Here is a 14,853-nt window from a genome sequence, read left to right as displayed (position 1 = left end):
GTGTTCAAGTTTGAACTTCACTTTGTTCATCCCACTCTTCTGGTTTTGCCTTTTGTAAATGAAATGTCATAGCCATGAAAAACAATGGTCCAGATATTCTAAGACTTCTGTTTCTCCTTTATTACGTAGCAGGTTTTTTCCCCCTTTTTTTTAATAATGATTAGTTATGATAGAGTTCCCAGCACCAAATTTCTAGCATGTAGAAAGGAAGAAAAAGTAAATATAGAATATGAAGTTGTAGGTGTCAAAACCCATGCCTATAGAAGCATTTCTGGGTCCAGATGAAAATCTTTCATTTCTACGTTTTCAAGCTAAGTGAATTGGTAAAACCAATAATAATTTCAGAGTAAAAGCAACATGCTTAAGGTATTTGTGTGGCAAACTATGGCAGAATTTACTCAAGTAGGGAAGGGGTTGGCATACAAACTTTTGTGGTAAATAGGACACGTAGCTCCAGAAATCAGAGAGACAGTCTGCGGAAATGTGGTTACATCCATGCTCCCTATGATAAGGGCATTCCTTCCCTGCTGAGAAAGGAACCACCATCCCTCCCTGCTTTATTTTCTCGATGTCTAATGTAAATGGAAGAGGATACCTCTGAGTGATCATCTCTACTCTGTGCTGCACACTGTGCTGTGCTTCCCACGGGACGGAGCAGGAGGAGGAGAGCCAGGGACAGAGACAGGACAGCAATGGTCGCAGCTGTGAGGGAACTGACTGAGAACATGATCCAGATTTCTGTTCAGGGCACATGAATATGGAAATAGGATGTAATGAATGAAGCAGACTGCAGGGTCTGTAAAACATTGCAGCAGAAGGACCTCTTTTTATTAGTGTAGAATAACTCTACCAGTAAAATTTAGGGCAAGAAATTCAAGCTGAGAGCCCAAGGTACAATTCCTAAATGAGAACATATTATACTACTAGTTAGATTAATATATATATATATATATATGGACATAAAATTACTTTAACAAAAAATATTTGCTGGAGTCAGTTGTTTCTTTAATGTGCCTTCCTCTGCCATCTCCATCTGATGCCATCTGTTGCCTGTTTTTATGTGTGAGTTTGATTTTTTTGAACCACTTCAGGCAGTTATGCATATACATATGCAGAATAGTAGAGCAAAATAAAGTTATTGCCTATTGCCTTTGGTAAAAATTGTATTCTGTCAGCATTACTGTATTTGCTCAATCAAATCTAGTCTTTCTATTAAAGACAGTTGTGGGGGAAGAAACTTTGCTAGTATTTTCCTCCTGTTAAGCAGCCTGTGGAATCTCAGTGAAGGTTCCAACTTAGGATAACCCTGTGTTCTCCTTTTATGATGCATCAGTAACTCTTTCTAGCTACATGTTTTAGAAAGAGAGACCCATGGGCTGGAATAAATTTAACGTTTAAAATACATGTGCTATTGATGGGTTAAAGCTAAAAGGAGAGAAGATTTTCATTTAGCATAATTGCATATTGTGGAAGCTCTAGAACTCCCTCTTTCATATGGCTACAACTCCTTTTTCATGGATTCCCATATTGTCAGAAAAATGTTGTTATCAGGAACTTGTGCTTAAGCTGTTTTGAGGCTAACTGACTTTGGGCCCAAACAATTGTCTGTAATGATTGCTGAAAATTAATTGAATTTTCTTACTATGCTTGTCTTAGAATCATAGAATCATAGAATGGTTTGGGTTGGAAGGGACCTCAAAGATCATCTAGTTCCAACCCCCCCTGCCATGGCCAGGGACACCCTCCACTAGACCACATTGCCCAAAGCCCCATCCAGCCTGGTCTTAAACACTTCCAGGGAGGGGGTCTCCACAACCCCTCCGGGCAACCTGTTCCAGTGCCTCACCACCCTCACAGTAAAGAATTTCTTCCTAACATCTAATCTAAATCGACCCTCCTTCAGCTTAAACCCATTATCCCTTGTCCTGTCACTACACTCCCTGATAAACAGTCCCTCTCCAGCTTTCCTGTAGGCCCCTTCAGGTACTGGAAGGCCGCAATTAGGTCTCCCTGGAACCGCCTTTTCTCCAGGCTGAACAATCCTAACTCTCTCAGCCTGTCCTCACAGGAGAGGTGCTCCATCCCTCTGATCAGCTGCGTGGCCCTCCTCTGGACTCGCTCCAACAGCTCCATGTCTCTCCTGTCCTGGAGCCCCCAGAGCTGGACGCAGTACTCCAGGTGGGGTCTCACCCGAGCGGAGTAGAGGGGCAGGATCACCTCCCTCAACCTGCTGGTCATGTCTCTTTTGATGCAGCCCAGGACACAGTTGGCTTTTTGGTCTGCAAGCGCACACTGCCGGGTCGTGTTGAGCTTCTCATCAATCAATACCCCCAAGTCCTTCTCCTCGGGGCTGCTTTCAATCCATTCCTCACCCAGCCTATAGTCGTGCTTGGGATTGCGCCGACTCACATGCAGGACCTTGCACTTGGCCTTGTTAAACTTCATGCGGTTCGCACGGGCCCACCTCTCCAGCCTGTCAAGGTCCCTCTGGATGGCATCCCTTCCCTCCAGCATGTTGACTACCACACCACACAGCTTGGTGTTGTCAGCAAACTTGCTGAGGGTGCGCTCAATCCCATTCTCCATGTCGTCGACAAAGATGTTGAACAGTGCTGGTCCCAGTACTGACCCCTGAGGAACACCACTCATCACTGTTCTCCACTTGGACATTGAGCCATTGACCACAACTCTTTGAGTGCAACCATCCAGCCAATTCCTTATCCACCGAGTGGTCCATCCATCAAATCCATGTGTCTCCAGTTTAGAGACAAGGGTGTTGTGCGGGACAGTGTGAAATGCCTTGCACAAGTCCAGGTAGATGACGTCAGTTGCCCTTCCCTTGCCCACCAGCACTGTAACCCCATCACAGAAGGCCACCAAGTTTGTCAGGCACGATTTGCCCTTAGTGAAGCCATGCTGGCTATCACCAATCACCTCCTTGTTTTCCATGTGCCTGAGCATAGTCTCCAGGAGGGTCTGCTCCATAATCTTGCCAGGCACAGAGGTGAGACTGACCAGCCTGTAGTTCCCTGGGTCTTCCTTTTTTCCCTTCTTAAAAATGGGCGTTATGTTTCCCCTTTTTCAGTTGGTGGGAACTTCGCCGGACTGCCACAACTTCTCAAATATGATGGCGAGTGGCCTGGCCGCTTCATCCGCCAGTTCCCTCAGGACCTGTGGATGCAACTCATCAGGTCCCGTGGACATGTGCACCTTCAGGTTCCTTAGATATTCTCAAACCTGATCTTCTCCTACAGTGGGTGGTTCTGCATTCACCCAGTCCCTGCCTTGTGTGACCTGGGCAGTGCGGCTAGAGCCCTTGTTTGTGAAGACTGAGGCAAAGAAGTCGTTGAGTACCTCAGCCTTCTCCATATTCTGGGTATCCAGGTCACCCATTTCATTCCGGAGGGGACCCACATTTTCCCTCATTCTCCTTTTATCACTAACGTACCTATAGAAGCTTTTCTTGTTGTCCTTGACATCCCTGGCCAGACTAATTTCTATCAGGGCTTTGGCTTTCCTAACCTGATCCCTGGCTGCTTGGCAGTTTCTCTGTATTCCTCCCAGGCTACCTGCCCTTGCTTCCACCCTTTGTAGGCTTTCTTTTTTTGTTTGACTTTGCCCAGGAGCTCTTTGTTCATCCATGGGACCCTCTTGGCGGTTTTGCCTGACTTCCTCTTTGTTCGGATGCATCGCTCCTGAGCTTGGAGGAAGTGACCCTTGAATATTAGCCAGCTGTCTTGGGCCCCTCCCAGGGCTTTGTCCCATGGTATTCTACCAAGCAGATCCCTGAAGAGGCCAAAGTCTGCTCTCCCGAAGTCCAGGGTAATGAGCTTGCTGTGTGCCCTCCTCGCTGCCCTGAGGATCCTGAATTGCACCATTTCGTGGTCACTGCAGCCAAGGCTGCCCTTGAGCTTGACGTTCCCTACCGGGCCCTCCTTGTTGGTGAGAATAAGGTCCAGCAGGGCACCTCTCCTTGTGGGCTCCTCTATCACTTGGAGGAGAAAGTTGTCATTGACACATTCCAGGAACTTCCTTGATTGCTTGCACTCAGCTGTGTCGTCCCTCCAGCAGATGTTGGGGTGGTTGGAGTCCCCCATAAGGACCAGGGCTTGTGAACATGAGGCTGCTCCTGTCTGTCCGTAGAGGGCTTCCTCTGCTCGGTCCCCCTGGTCAGATGGCCTGTAGCAGATCCCCACTATGATGTCTCCTGCTCTAGCCCTCCCTTTAATCCTGACCCATAGGCTCTTGGTGGGCTCCTCATCCATCCCCAGGTCTTCTTAGCCTTATTTGTTTTCTTTTCTTAATGTTGGGGAATAGAGACCAAAAGCAAAGAACACTAAGAAGTCACTAGTCAACTTTGTGGCTGGCAGAACAAGATCTTACTGCAGCTGATACATGCAAACCTTGCCAAGCCTACTTTAAAAAGTCTTCATAGTTGTTTAAATGTTCCTTCCTCCCCCCCGCCCCCCCTGCCTTTTTTTTTTCCTTCATTGCCTGACAGTGAAATATTTTGTTTGTATCCTAGCAGTCCAACTTTGGAGGCTGTTTCCTTATGTAAAACGTATGGGCATCCTAAATTAATAAACTAGCTTTCACATGATAGTTTTCATAAAGAAAATGAGTCAGTTACAAGGTCTTTGGAAGAAAACTAATGACTGTCACTTTCACCAGTGCATTAACATTACTTTTTGGAGAACTTAATGTGAACTATTACTTTTAAGTTTATTGCCAATATTTATTAGTTTCCTTGCATAATATTAGTTTCTGTTTGTCTGTGGCCTCTCTCCTCTCTAAAATGGCCTGAGGTGACTCTTACACTCTTTGGTTTTAGGCCTTCACTTATTATTGCTTTTTTTTTGGGTTGGTTTTTTTCAGGTCATCTCCTCTTTAAACTCTGTGACTAATTACTGCTATTTTATGTGTATGTCTCCTTGGACCCTTGCTCTTCATTACAAATATTAGTGTCTCATTGAAATTGGCAGCCTGGAACTGAGTGTCCTTAATGAACAGCAAATTGTACTGGAGGCCTTTCAATTTTCTTCAGATTGGAGCTGATAAAGCACCTCTCATCTTTCCCAGCTGGTGCAAGTCCTCAGTTGATCTCGTAGGGGATATGTGTTTTACATAAAAACCCACAAACTTTTAAAACCTCAGCTCTCACAGACTACCCATATTTGTCATTATTAGTCTCCTTCATGTGTGTGGTCCTGCAGTGAGGGCAGGCTTGCAGAAAGTTGAAGTGGCCAAATGAAAACCCTAACATCCAGCTTGCAGTCTCAGGTTAGAGTTTAACAGCTATGTCTGGAAAATACAGTCATGCCCAGAAGTGGTTGTTGCGAGGTCTGGGTAGCCTCATCTTTGATTGATGCAGAGAATCATCAGTCTCCACGTATGCTTGTCCTCATGGGCAGTGCCTGGATGCCCAATGGGTGGTATTCTTGTCACAGCCCAGTGAAATGTGGGACTGCTGCTGCTTCCCTACTGAGGCAAAGCTGAGTCCAAAGTTAGGCAAAAATGCCTTGCCCAAAGTCTTGAGCTGTGGTCACCTGGATTTCAGTGTGATGTCTTGTGGATTGTCACTGTATCTCCAACACCACACCATGTTACATCTTGAAAGAAAACTAAAGGGAGAAATAATGGAATCATACAATCATAGAATCATAGAATGGTTTGGGTTGGAAGATCTGTCTTAAAGATCTTAAAGATCTTAAAGATCATCTAGTTCCAACCCCCCTGCTGTGGGCAGGGACACCCTCCACTAGACCAGGTTGCCCAAAGCCCCATCCAACCTGCCAGGAATGGGGCATCCACAGCATCTCCGGGCAACATGTTCCAGTGCCTCACCACCCTCACAGTAAAGAATTTCTTCCTAACATCTAATCTAAATCGACCCTCCTTCAGCTTAAACCCATTATCCCTTGTCCTGTCACTACACTCCCTGATAAACAGTCCCTCTCCAGCTTTCCTGTAGGCCCCTTCAGGTACTGGAAGGCCGCAATTAGGTCTCCTTGGAACCGCCTTTTCTCCAGGCTGAACAATCCTAACTCTCTCAGCCTGTCCTCACAGGAGAGGTGCTCCATCCCTCTGATCAGCTGCGTGGCCCTCCTCTGGACTCGCTCCAACAGCTCCATGTCTCTCCTGTCCTGGAGCCCCCAGAGCTGGACGCAGTACTCCAGGTGGGGTCTCACCCGAGCGGAGTAGAGGGGCAGGATCACCTCCCTCAACCTGCTGGTCATGTCTCTTTTGATGCAGCCCAGGACACAGTTGGCTTTTTGGTCTGCAAGTGCACACTGCCGGGTCGCGTTGAGCTTCTCATCAATCAATACCCCCAAGTCCTTCTCGTCGGGGCTGCCAAAAAAAAAAAAAAAAAGGGCTAAATTTCTCAAATTATTTAGTGAGGTAATGCTGAAACTAAACAAGCCAACTGAGACATAGCTCCTTGTCAGATTGATTGGAGAGCCCAGTTGCTATATTCATTCTTAAGGCATTGTGGGTGTGACTGAATGCGACTGAGTGGGTTGCCTGGACTTGTCAGTTCAGACCAAGGCCCTGTTAGTTTTTCTGTCCATTTGCATATCTGCTTGCAGGGTTTTCTCCTAAACTCAAGCTACCTTCTCTTGAGTTGTCCCATGTCACCAGCATGAGTTGTTTGACTGGAAAACCATGGATTGGCTCAAGCCTTTTGCATTTGCCTGTTCCCTGTTTAGGGCTTGCCACAGTCACAGAGTCATTGGATTTAAAGAACAGTTAGTATTTGGGTTGAGCAGCACCAGGCAATATGAAATATCTGCCTTTACTGCACAGTCCTGATGCCAGAACTCTGTAGAGGGTCTGGGCAGAGAAGCCTAGGCTGCAACTCGCAGCCACCACTGCATCACATAAGGGGGAATTAGCTGGAAAGGATGGACAGATGCATAAAGCTGAACGAGGAAATCAGGGAAGGGTTCCTTGCTAAGGAAACCTTGTTCTAAGGTCATTGAAGAAGAGGAACTTTGTTGCTCCTATGTGCAGCTGCTTCCAATTTAAGGCAAGTAATTTTGCTTCTTTGTAAGATTTAGTTTCTTTTGAAGTACATGATATTTCCAAATCTCTTTTTTAGATGAGTCTTTGTGATGGAGTTTCTCTTGAATGCAACTGAAGCAAACGCAACCTGGTACCGTCATACAAAAACCCCAAAGCTACACGATGACTATTTCTAGAGGTAGTTCATTTACCTTGAAGAGGAGGTGGAGAGACAGAGGCAGAAAAATTACTATCTATTTTAGTTTTCATTATTTTTCTTCAGTCTCGGGGAAAGGTGAAAACCCAGATGCAACCCTTTTTCTTTGTATTCTTGCCCATGTTACATTAAGTTCAGATTCTTTGTTTCAAACAAGAAACAAAAATTAAGCTGTTATTGCATCAGAGACCTGGCTAGTTGACAATTTATTTATTAATAAGTAACATTTATTTTAATTATGACCCAAGTCCTAACTGTCTATGCCACACTACTAATTATTATTCTTGTTTATAGCTGCGGTAAATTTCACAAAGGAATTTTAATTAAAAAGATGTTTGAACAGTGAGTAGGTGTATTTGCTTGTTATTTCAGATAACTAACACGGCAACATAGTCTGATGTTTATTAGTCTATTATTTGAGAAAGATGGTCCCACTGGAACTTGGGGTTTTCAGCTCCTCAGGTACAAAATCAAGACAATTGTAGTTGTTCGCGCTCAGTACCACGAGATGACAGTGGTAGTGTTAAGAAAGTTCCTTCATCCCAGGTTTCCCACAGCTGAGTTTCAGGCTCTAAGTCTCATGAGATAATTTATTTGGGTGGTACAGCAGTTGTAACAGCTGGAACTGGGTACCTCCGTAGAGGGACCCTGAACAAAGAAATCCCTGGGCAATGATACCCTTAAATCTAAGTTCCCCTCCCGTGACAGTTCAGACTAATAGTAATATTAGCATCTGGGGTCTTCCTGTTCTTCACTGGGTCCTTTTCTTGTCCTATGTGGGCTGCTTCTTTTCTTATCTCTAAGCTTGCTGCTTCTGCCAGTGGTTGTATCTTCCTTATCTTCTGGTTTGAACCAGCTCTGGGGCCTTATTTTACTTAAAATAAAAGGCAAAAGTTTAACAAAAGTTCAACATATCTAGGTGAAAGTTCACAGCTTGTGGCCTAAGGTTTCAGCAAATTTAGCCACTTAGGCTAAGCTAGTTCGCCAACACTTATGCTAAGCTTGACAACTAATATTTCCCAACAGGTAGCAGCTTGAATGTTTATGTTCTCGTGAATGATGATATCTTCCTGACCAATCAAGACTTGGCACGCTTGAGAAGTACAAGAAGTTTCAGATTTTACTTAATAGATTTTTTTTTAAAATAAGATAAATTATAAGATCAGTTAGAGTTACTGCTGTATGAAAAAATTACAAGAACCCCTTTTCAGGAGGGAAAATAAGACAGGAGTAATATAGATAAAATGATTCACTAAGCAATAGATAATGACAGGTGAGTGCAAACTACCACCAGCCAAGGGAAGATGAGCTTTCTAGAAAAGGCATGAAACAAGGACCAAAGTCTGGGGAATTTGGCTTTTTCTGACTTTCTTTGCATAGTAGTATCACACATAGAAATAACTAATGCAACAAGGAGAATGGAACAGTATAGAACTGCTCATTATCCCTGCATTCACTGATGACTTATCTTTCTCTCTCTCTTCCTATCCCCTCTCCAGGGCTGCCTCTGCTCTCTGCCTTTCATAGGGGGCATCCACAACCTCTTCCAGGACAGCCCAAGGACAGCTCGCTCAGCAGGCTGGGCCACGCTGGTCACTGCCTGTGGCTGAGATCCTTCCCATCCAAGGGATGATTGTCCATGTCTGTATCCACCTGTGAATGAAGTGGTGAGTGACAGGCAAGTCCATGCTGTGGACACAAGGAACACCTCCGAGACACACGGGGTAGTCCTGGTCTTGGCTCTGTGGTTAGAATCCACAATCTTGCAGCACTGCTCTTTAGTGGGTTTGATCTGCTCCCAGCATCAATGGTTGCTCAGCTACTCCATCTGCCCCAGCACTGGAGATATAGTCCCAATATTGTAAATAAGATGACACTGTTTACAAGAATCCTAGCACACTGCTTTGTCCAGCTAAGCTGCACATATGGAGACTGCTTGGGGCTCGGTAGAGTAGTTCGGTAGCTCCGAGAGCCCATACACTGGTGGCTGAGTGATGAGCGGGGCAGTGGCGTTGGCTGCACAGCTCCTGGAGAAGGAGAGCAGAGCGAGTGGCAATGTGGTGTGAGGGTGATTCCTGGCACATCTGGGGGAGGATGGCTACAAGGGAGGTTTTTCTGGCACTGAACCTGCTCAGCGCTCCAGCTCTGCTGCCTGAAGCAAGGTGGCAGCTCTGTGAGGTGCTGCCTGTATGTGCCAGGGCTGGCCATGGCCATGGGGCACCGCACCACACTCTGCACCACGGGCTGGACCTGCCCTGGGATTTACGGCAGGGGAAAGCAGCAGCGCGGGCAGAGACCAGTGGTATTTCCTGCATTTTCGTGTTGTACAGCAAGCTGGATGAAATCTGTTCTCCTGTGGCAAGCCTCTGGGGCTTGCTGCTCTCTTTTAGTGCTCCTATCAATGGCATGGGCTGCAGGCTCAGGCGAGGTATCTCAGGGAGGTATTTTGAAGTTTTTTAATGGACACTTTAGAAAAAATTTTCCTGAGAGTGTTTTTCCCCTTCTTTTAAAGCTAGAGGAAGCCAGGTTCACTTAACCAGAGCTAGTCACAGAAGAAAATACATATGTTTATAAAGTAATTATATTACATATGTATCTAATTATACATTAGGATGATGACACATTCACAGTTTCAGGCTTCTTGGAGGTTGCTGCCTTTGTCCATAGAAGAGGACAGAACTGGACTAAGAGTTTATTTTCCACATACATTTAGAATCATAGACATGTCTGAAGTCCTTCTAAATGGTGGGTGCTGGCCTCTCTGAAATATCAGGGGATAAAAAAAATGCTGTCTGAATTGTATGGTGCTGCAAAATGAGGAAGATGGAATGGGAAAAAGCTTACAGTTATTCTCTGCTTTCATCATATTTAGTAGGCTTTTTTTTTGGGGGGGGGGGGGGGGGGGGAAATGAGAAATTCATGAAGCGGGAGCAATTGTATGGTGCTCCAAAATCTTTAAATTAGACTTGCTATAGTAAACTTTTTCTTGGGTTGAAATAAGAGCTGGACTCTACTAGGAAACTACAGAGCTCTGTCTTCTGGGGTAAAAGAGGTGGGATGTTGAGAACTAGGGGAAATTCTCAAAGACGAGAGGAGATGCTTTCCATAGCTTACCTGGAGGAAAAAACCAGATGTTTCAAAGAAACACAGTGAGTAGATTTACCCTTTATTTTTCTTTTTACTACAACTGGAAATCTTCAGATTTGTTGAGGGACTTCTGATGCCAGTTTCTCCTCAGGGCACTCCAACACATTTTTATAGCAACAGTTCATAAAATGCTACAAGAAAGTACTGTATGGGTCCAATCCACTTTTCCTTTGTGATCTCTCCTGCAAGCTGGTTTTTTTTTTTTTTATTTTTTTGTTTTTTTATTTCCTTTGAGGCTGTCTTCCTAGATGACTTTACTGGAGTAAGTTTTTATAGGTTGCTGTGCTGGAGGCAGACTGCGTACTGTTTCACAACAAATAATGAGCTTTACCAGCTGCAAAGCAGATCCCTTGAGGATGTGTCAATGATGACCCTTCCCAGAGCACCTGAGGGCAGTTTGTTTTGTTATTGGTCAGGGGTTTTGTTGTTGTTGTTATTTTTGTTGTTGTTGTTGTTTTCTCCACTTTGACATTTCTGCTTTTACCCTTGTTGAAGGAGGCATTTTTCCTCTGAGCTGATTTTGGAAAGTACTGGCCCTGCCCTGACATCCCAGTCCATTACTAAAACATGTGAATTTGGTGTCACGTGGAGAAGAAAATCATGTTGTATGGCCATCTGGACTGGAGACAATATAGAGGAAATCCTGCATTAAACCTGATACATGCATAGGGGAGAGGGTAGATATGAGGAAGGAGAAAATCTGGGGTGCAGCTTTCCTCCGCAAGAAGTCTCCCAACTCGTCTGAGAGAGCAGCAAGTGTATGGGCCTGGATGGGTATAACCTTTGTGGCTGGATGTGTTTGTCTTGGTTTTAATATTGATTGCTTTTACGCTTGTTAGAAATTCAGCAAATCTATTAGTGGCTGACGCAGAACCCTCTCCTGCATGCTCGATGGCCTGCATAAAATGCTTCCCCTCTCCCACTTCTTGTTTCTGTGCAGTTAGTTCAGCAGCAGCAGCGTTAGGAGAGAGCATCACCACAGCTGCTATTGACTGGCCTCTGCGTTGCCTGTCTCGTGGGGTACCTGTAAGCCATGCTGCCTTCGCATGGCTGAGGGCAGAGCAGGCAGTCACGCTTACCCTGCTGATGAGCAGAGGACTTCATTTCCCACGCACATTGGCCCTCAGCACTAAATGCAGTTGTCCATTCTAAGCGTTTGTTATAGCTCTGCTTAGAAAGAAAGCTTTTGCCAGCTTTCGACTCTGGCAAAACTATTAATTATATCAGTAGGACAACTAGTATTTTGTCTCAAGTTAACTTTGAGTTTCCTGATCCCGGTTTTGTATTATATGTGTTCAAAGATGCAGTTTTGTTGTTTTCAGCAACTGCTTAAAGATATTAGTGGAATTAAATGTCCTTAGCAGAAGAGACAACTCAGAAGGCATTGTATTGGCTTTTGCTGAGTATTTTGGTCTATCATGCCAGCTCTCATAACATTCTTCTGCCACTTGGACAGAATAATTATTAGTTACTCCTTAGAAGCCAGCATCCTAGTTAATTAACAGATTCAATATCTTGGCATAACACTTTAGATGTTATCTCTTAGTAGCAATGCATTTTTACCTGTAGAATATGCTTGAATTTTGTTGATAAACCCCATTCAACCAAGTGCTGAATCTTTGCTACTGGTTGCAATACATGAATCATACAATTTTCCTGTATCAGTCTTTGGACAAATAACGTCACAGTGCCTTAAAAAAATTTCCTGTCTTTTTTGGAAGCTAAATCAATCAGAGAAAGCTCCTGTCAAGTTCAGAGACAATCTATTCTCTCATAGGAGCTTGGCTTGCTTATTGTCCAAACTGTAGTCAAGTTCTCCTCAAAATAATGTTCTCTCATAGTGAGATGCACTGGATTAATCATCTCATGTTAAGAAGCAGCATGATTCAGGTGACAGCTCAGAATAACTACAGGACCATGCATAAACTGAATCACAGACTCCCTAAAAAGCATCGCTGGCTGTCTTATGGAGATGCATACAATGGTCTACAGCTGTAGCTGTGCATCACTTCAAGTTCTCTGAATTACTTGAGTGGATGCTGGCGTGTGCCCTAGTCTCTACACTCTCTGCATAATGAAAAGGATTTCTGAGTCAGAAATTTTCTAGGTAGAGAGATAGGTTTTCCTCTGTAGCAGACTTTGTAACTACCCTGGATGACAGTCCATTCCCATTTGACTAAATTTTGTTAAATAAATGAATGAGCACTTATGATAGCTGAGAATATGTGACAGCTTTGCCTGTTTGCTTGCACTGATGATTGCAGTTGGAATAATTCCAGAAAATGCTTTTATTTGAGTCATTGCTATCTTTTAGACAAAGTTGGTATTAACTGTTCCTTATTTCCAAGTCCCATAATCCTTGTAATGAGCCTTGGGCAATTACAGAAGAAAATTTGTTCGCACTTTGTAGAATGTAGTTTCCACGCCCAGTGAAAATATAAAGTGGGCTAGGAAATATTGATACAGGATAATATCCATTTTCATAAGAAACTTGGACTAGGTGAAAAATGAAACCTCTCCTCCGAGCAGCATCCTAAAAATTTCCTGTACATATGCGAGAGGCAGACTTTTCTTCTAGATAAATGGTTAAAGAGATCATGGCCAGACTCTTCTCAGTGGTGCCCAGTGACAGGACAAGGGGCAACAGGCACAAACTGGAACCCAGGAAGTTCCATCTGAACATGAGGAAAAACTTCTTTACCCTGAGGGTGACCGAGCACTGGAACAGGCTGCCCAGAGAGGTTGTGGAGTCTCCTTCTCTGGAGATATTCAAAACCCGCCTGGACGCAATCCTGTGCAACCTGCTCTAGGTGATCCTGCTTTAGCAGGGGGGGTTGGACTAGATGATCTCCAGAGGTCCCTTCCAACCCCTGCCAATCTGTGAATCTGTGATTCTGTTCCTGGTCATCTTTTTGTTTTTCTGTTTTTGTGGGGTTTTCTTTTTGTTGTTGGGTTGGGGTTGTTTTGTTGGTGGGTTTGTTTTTTTTTTTAAACATGTACCTTATCAGTACCTTGCAATGCGCTTTGTCATTTAACAAAGCTGGACCCTCCTTGGCTGCATAGTGCCGGTCATTATGGCTGCGATCAGCAAGAACAGTGAACAATACAGGACATGCTGCTCTCTGTTGATCGTTACTGTATATGGGTCAAAGCCCTTGTTTTGTCATTTTTTATCTTATGCTGTCTGAGTTCATTCATGCTTGATTACCCTTCTTGGTTTTGACCTATAGACTTGAAAAATGACAATAAAAAGAAAAAACCCTCAAGCAAATCACCAAAAAAAAGCAAATCATCAATAAAGTGCAATCTTCTTCCTTTAAAAAAAAAAAAAAAATCTATGGGAAGCCAAGTGTGCCTGTATGACCTTGGGACATTATCAGTCCATCTTGCTTGAGTAGCTGTCAGTTGTATTTCTTTCACTCCAGACAGGCATTAGAGTGCAAGCTGAAATGGTTCATAGGTGCTTTCCATCACGTGTGGACTTACCCCTCCTTTTATGAAATATTCCAACTTCTTTGTGTTGATATGCGGGGGTGAGGGGAGAGGTGGCCTTTTGCCTGCCGGGTGGGCAGAGGCTGTAGGGGTGCCTGGGGCTGCTCTCTGTGGCTCCCTGAGCCCCTCTGCTCTCAGTCAGGGCTGCAGGGGCAGGAGAGCAGGCATGACCCACGGTGCAGTTTTCACATAGGATTCAAATTCCTGTCTATTTACCAAAAAAGTGAAGCTTTGTGTGATAACTGCACGTGAGCAGCCAGCCCCCTGCATCTCTACGGGACACTGCTGCAGACACCTCTCTGCCTGAAGAAACTCAGGGGGAAATGTGCAGGCTGCTGATCTTGGCAGTGTGTGTGTGTGCACGTGTAAGTGAGTGTGTGTGCCCCCTCCTTGGGGCTCTCACTTCCCAGCATTACTGATTGTCTGTGCTTTCTCTGTCCTCTTGAACCCTGTTTGTCAGTGACCCCTCTCTGCTTTCAGAGAGGTTAAATCGTCCTGGTGTGATACAGTGTTATGCAGAGAGGAGAGCCCAGTTTTGAACGGGCCAGTTAGATGGTTGAACCCAGTCAGACATGTTAGCACGATGCTTGTGGGCCGATTTAGCGTACATTTAATAGCTGAGCTCTACCAAAGCTTGCCAGGATATTTTTGCACGGTGCTGCTTTTTGCTGTGTGGACTTACTTTGCACTGACAAGCACAAGGTCATTTTGTCAGAGAGCAAAAAGGAATGTTTCTCTCCACATGACTCTGCCTGTGTGAGGGAGATGAATATGAACCAAACCTGGACATCTGAAGCATGCTTCAGTTCCTCGTTTGATATGGGGCTGAGTGGCATGAGGGCAGTGGGTACTGCTGTCCCTGGGATGTCCTTGGGCGTACCAGCTCTGCAGCATGAGCCTCGGGTGAAGCAGTGCAGTGCACCATGCCGTATGTAACACACTCATGCTCTGAGGGGGCAAGAGGCCACTTGATGGTTTTTACCGTCTCCCTCTCT

Source organism: Balearica regulorum, chromosome Z, assembly GCF_011004875.1.
Source record: "Balearica regulorum gibbericeps isolate bBalReg1 chromosome Z, bBalReg1.pri, whole genome shotgun sequence".
Taxonomy (NCBI): Eukaryota; Metazoa; Chordata; class Aves; order Gruiformes; family Gruidae; genus Balearica; species Balearica regulorum.
Note: the sequence above shows the minus strand (reverse complement) of the source record.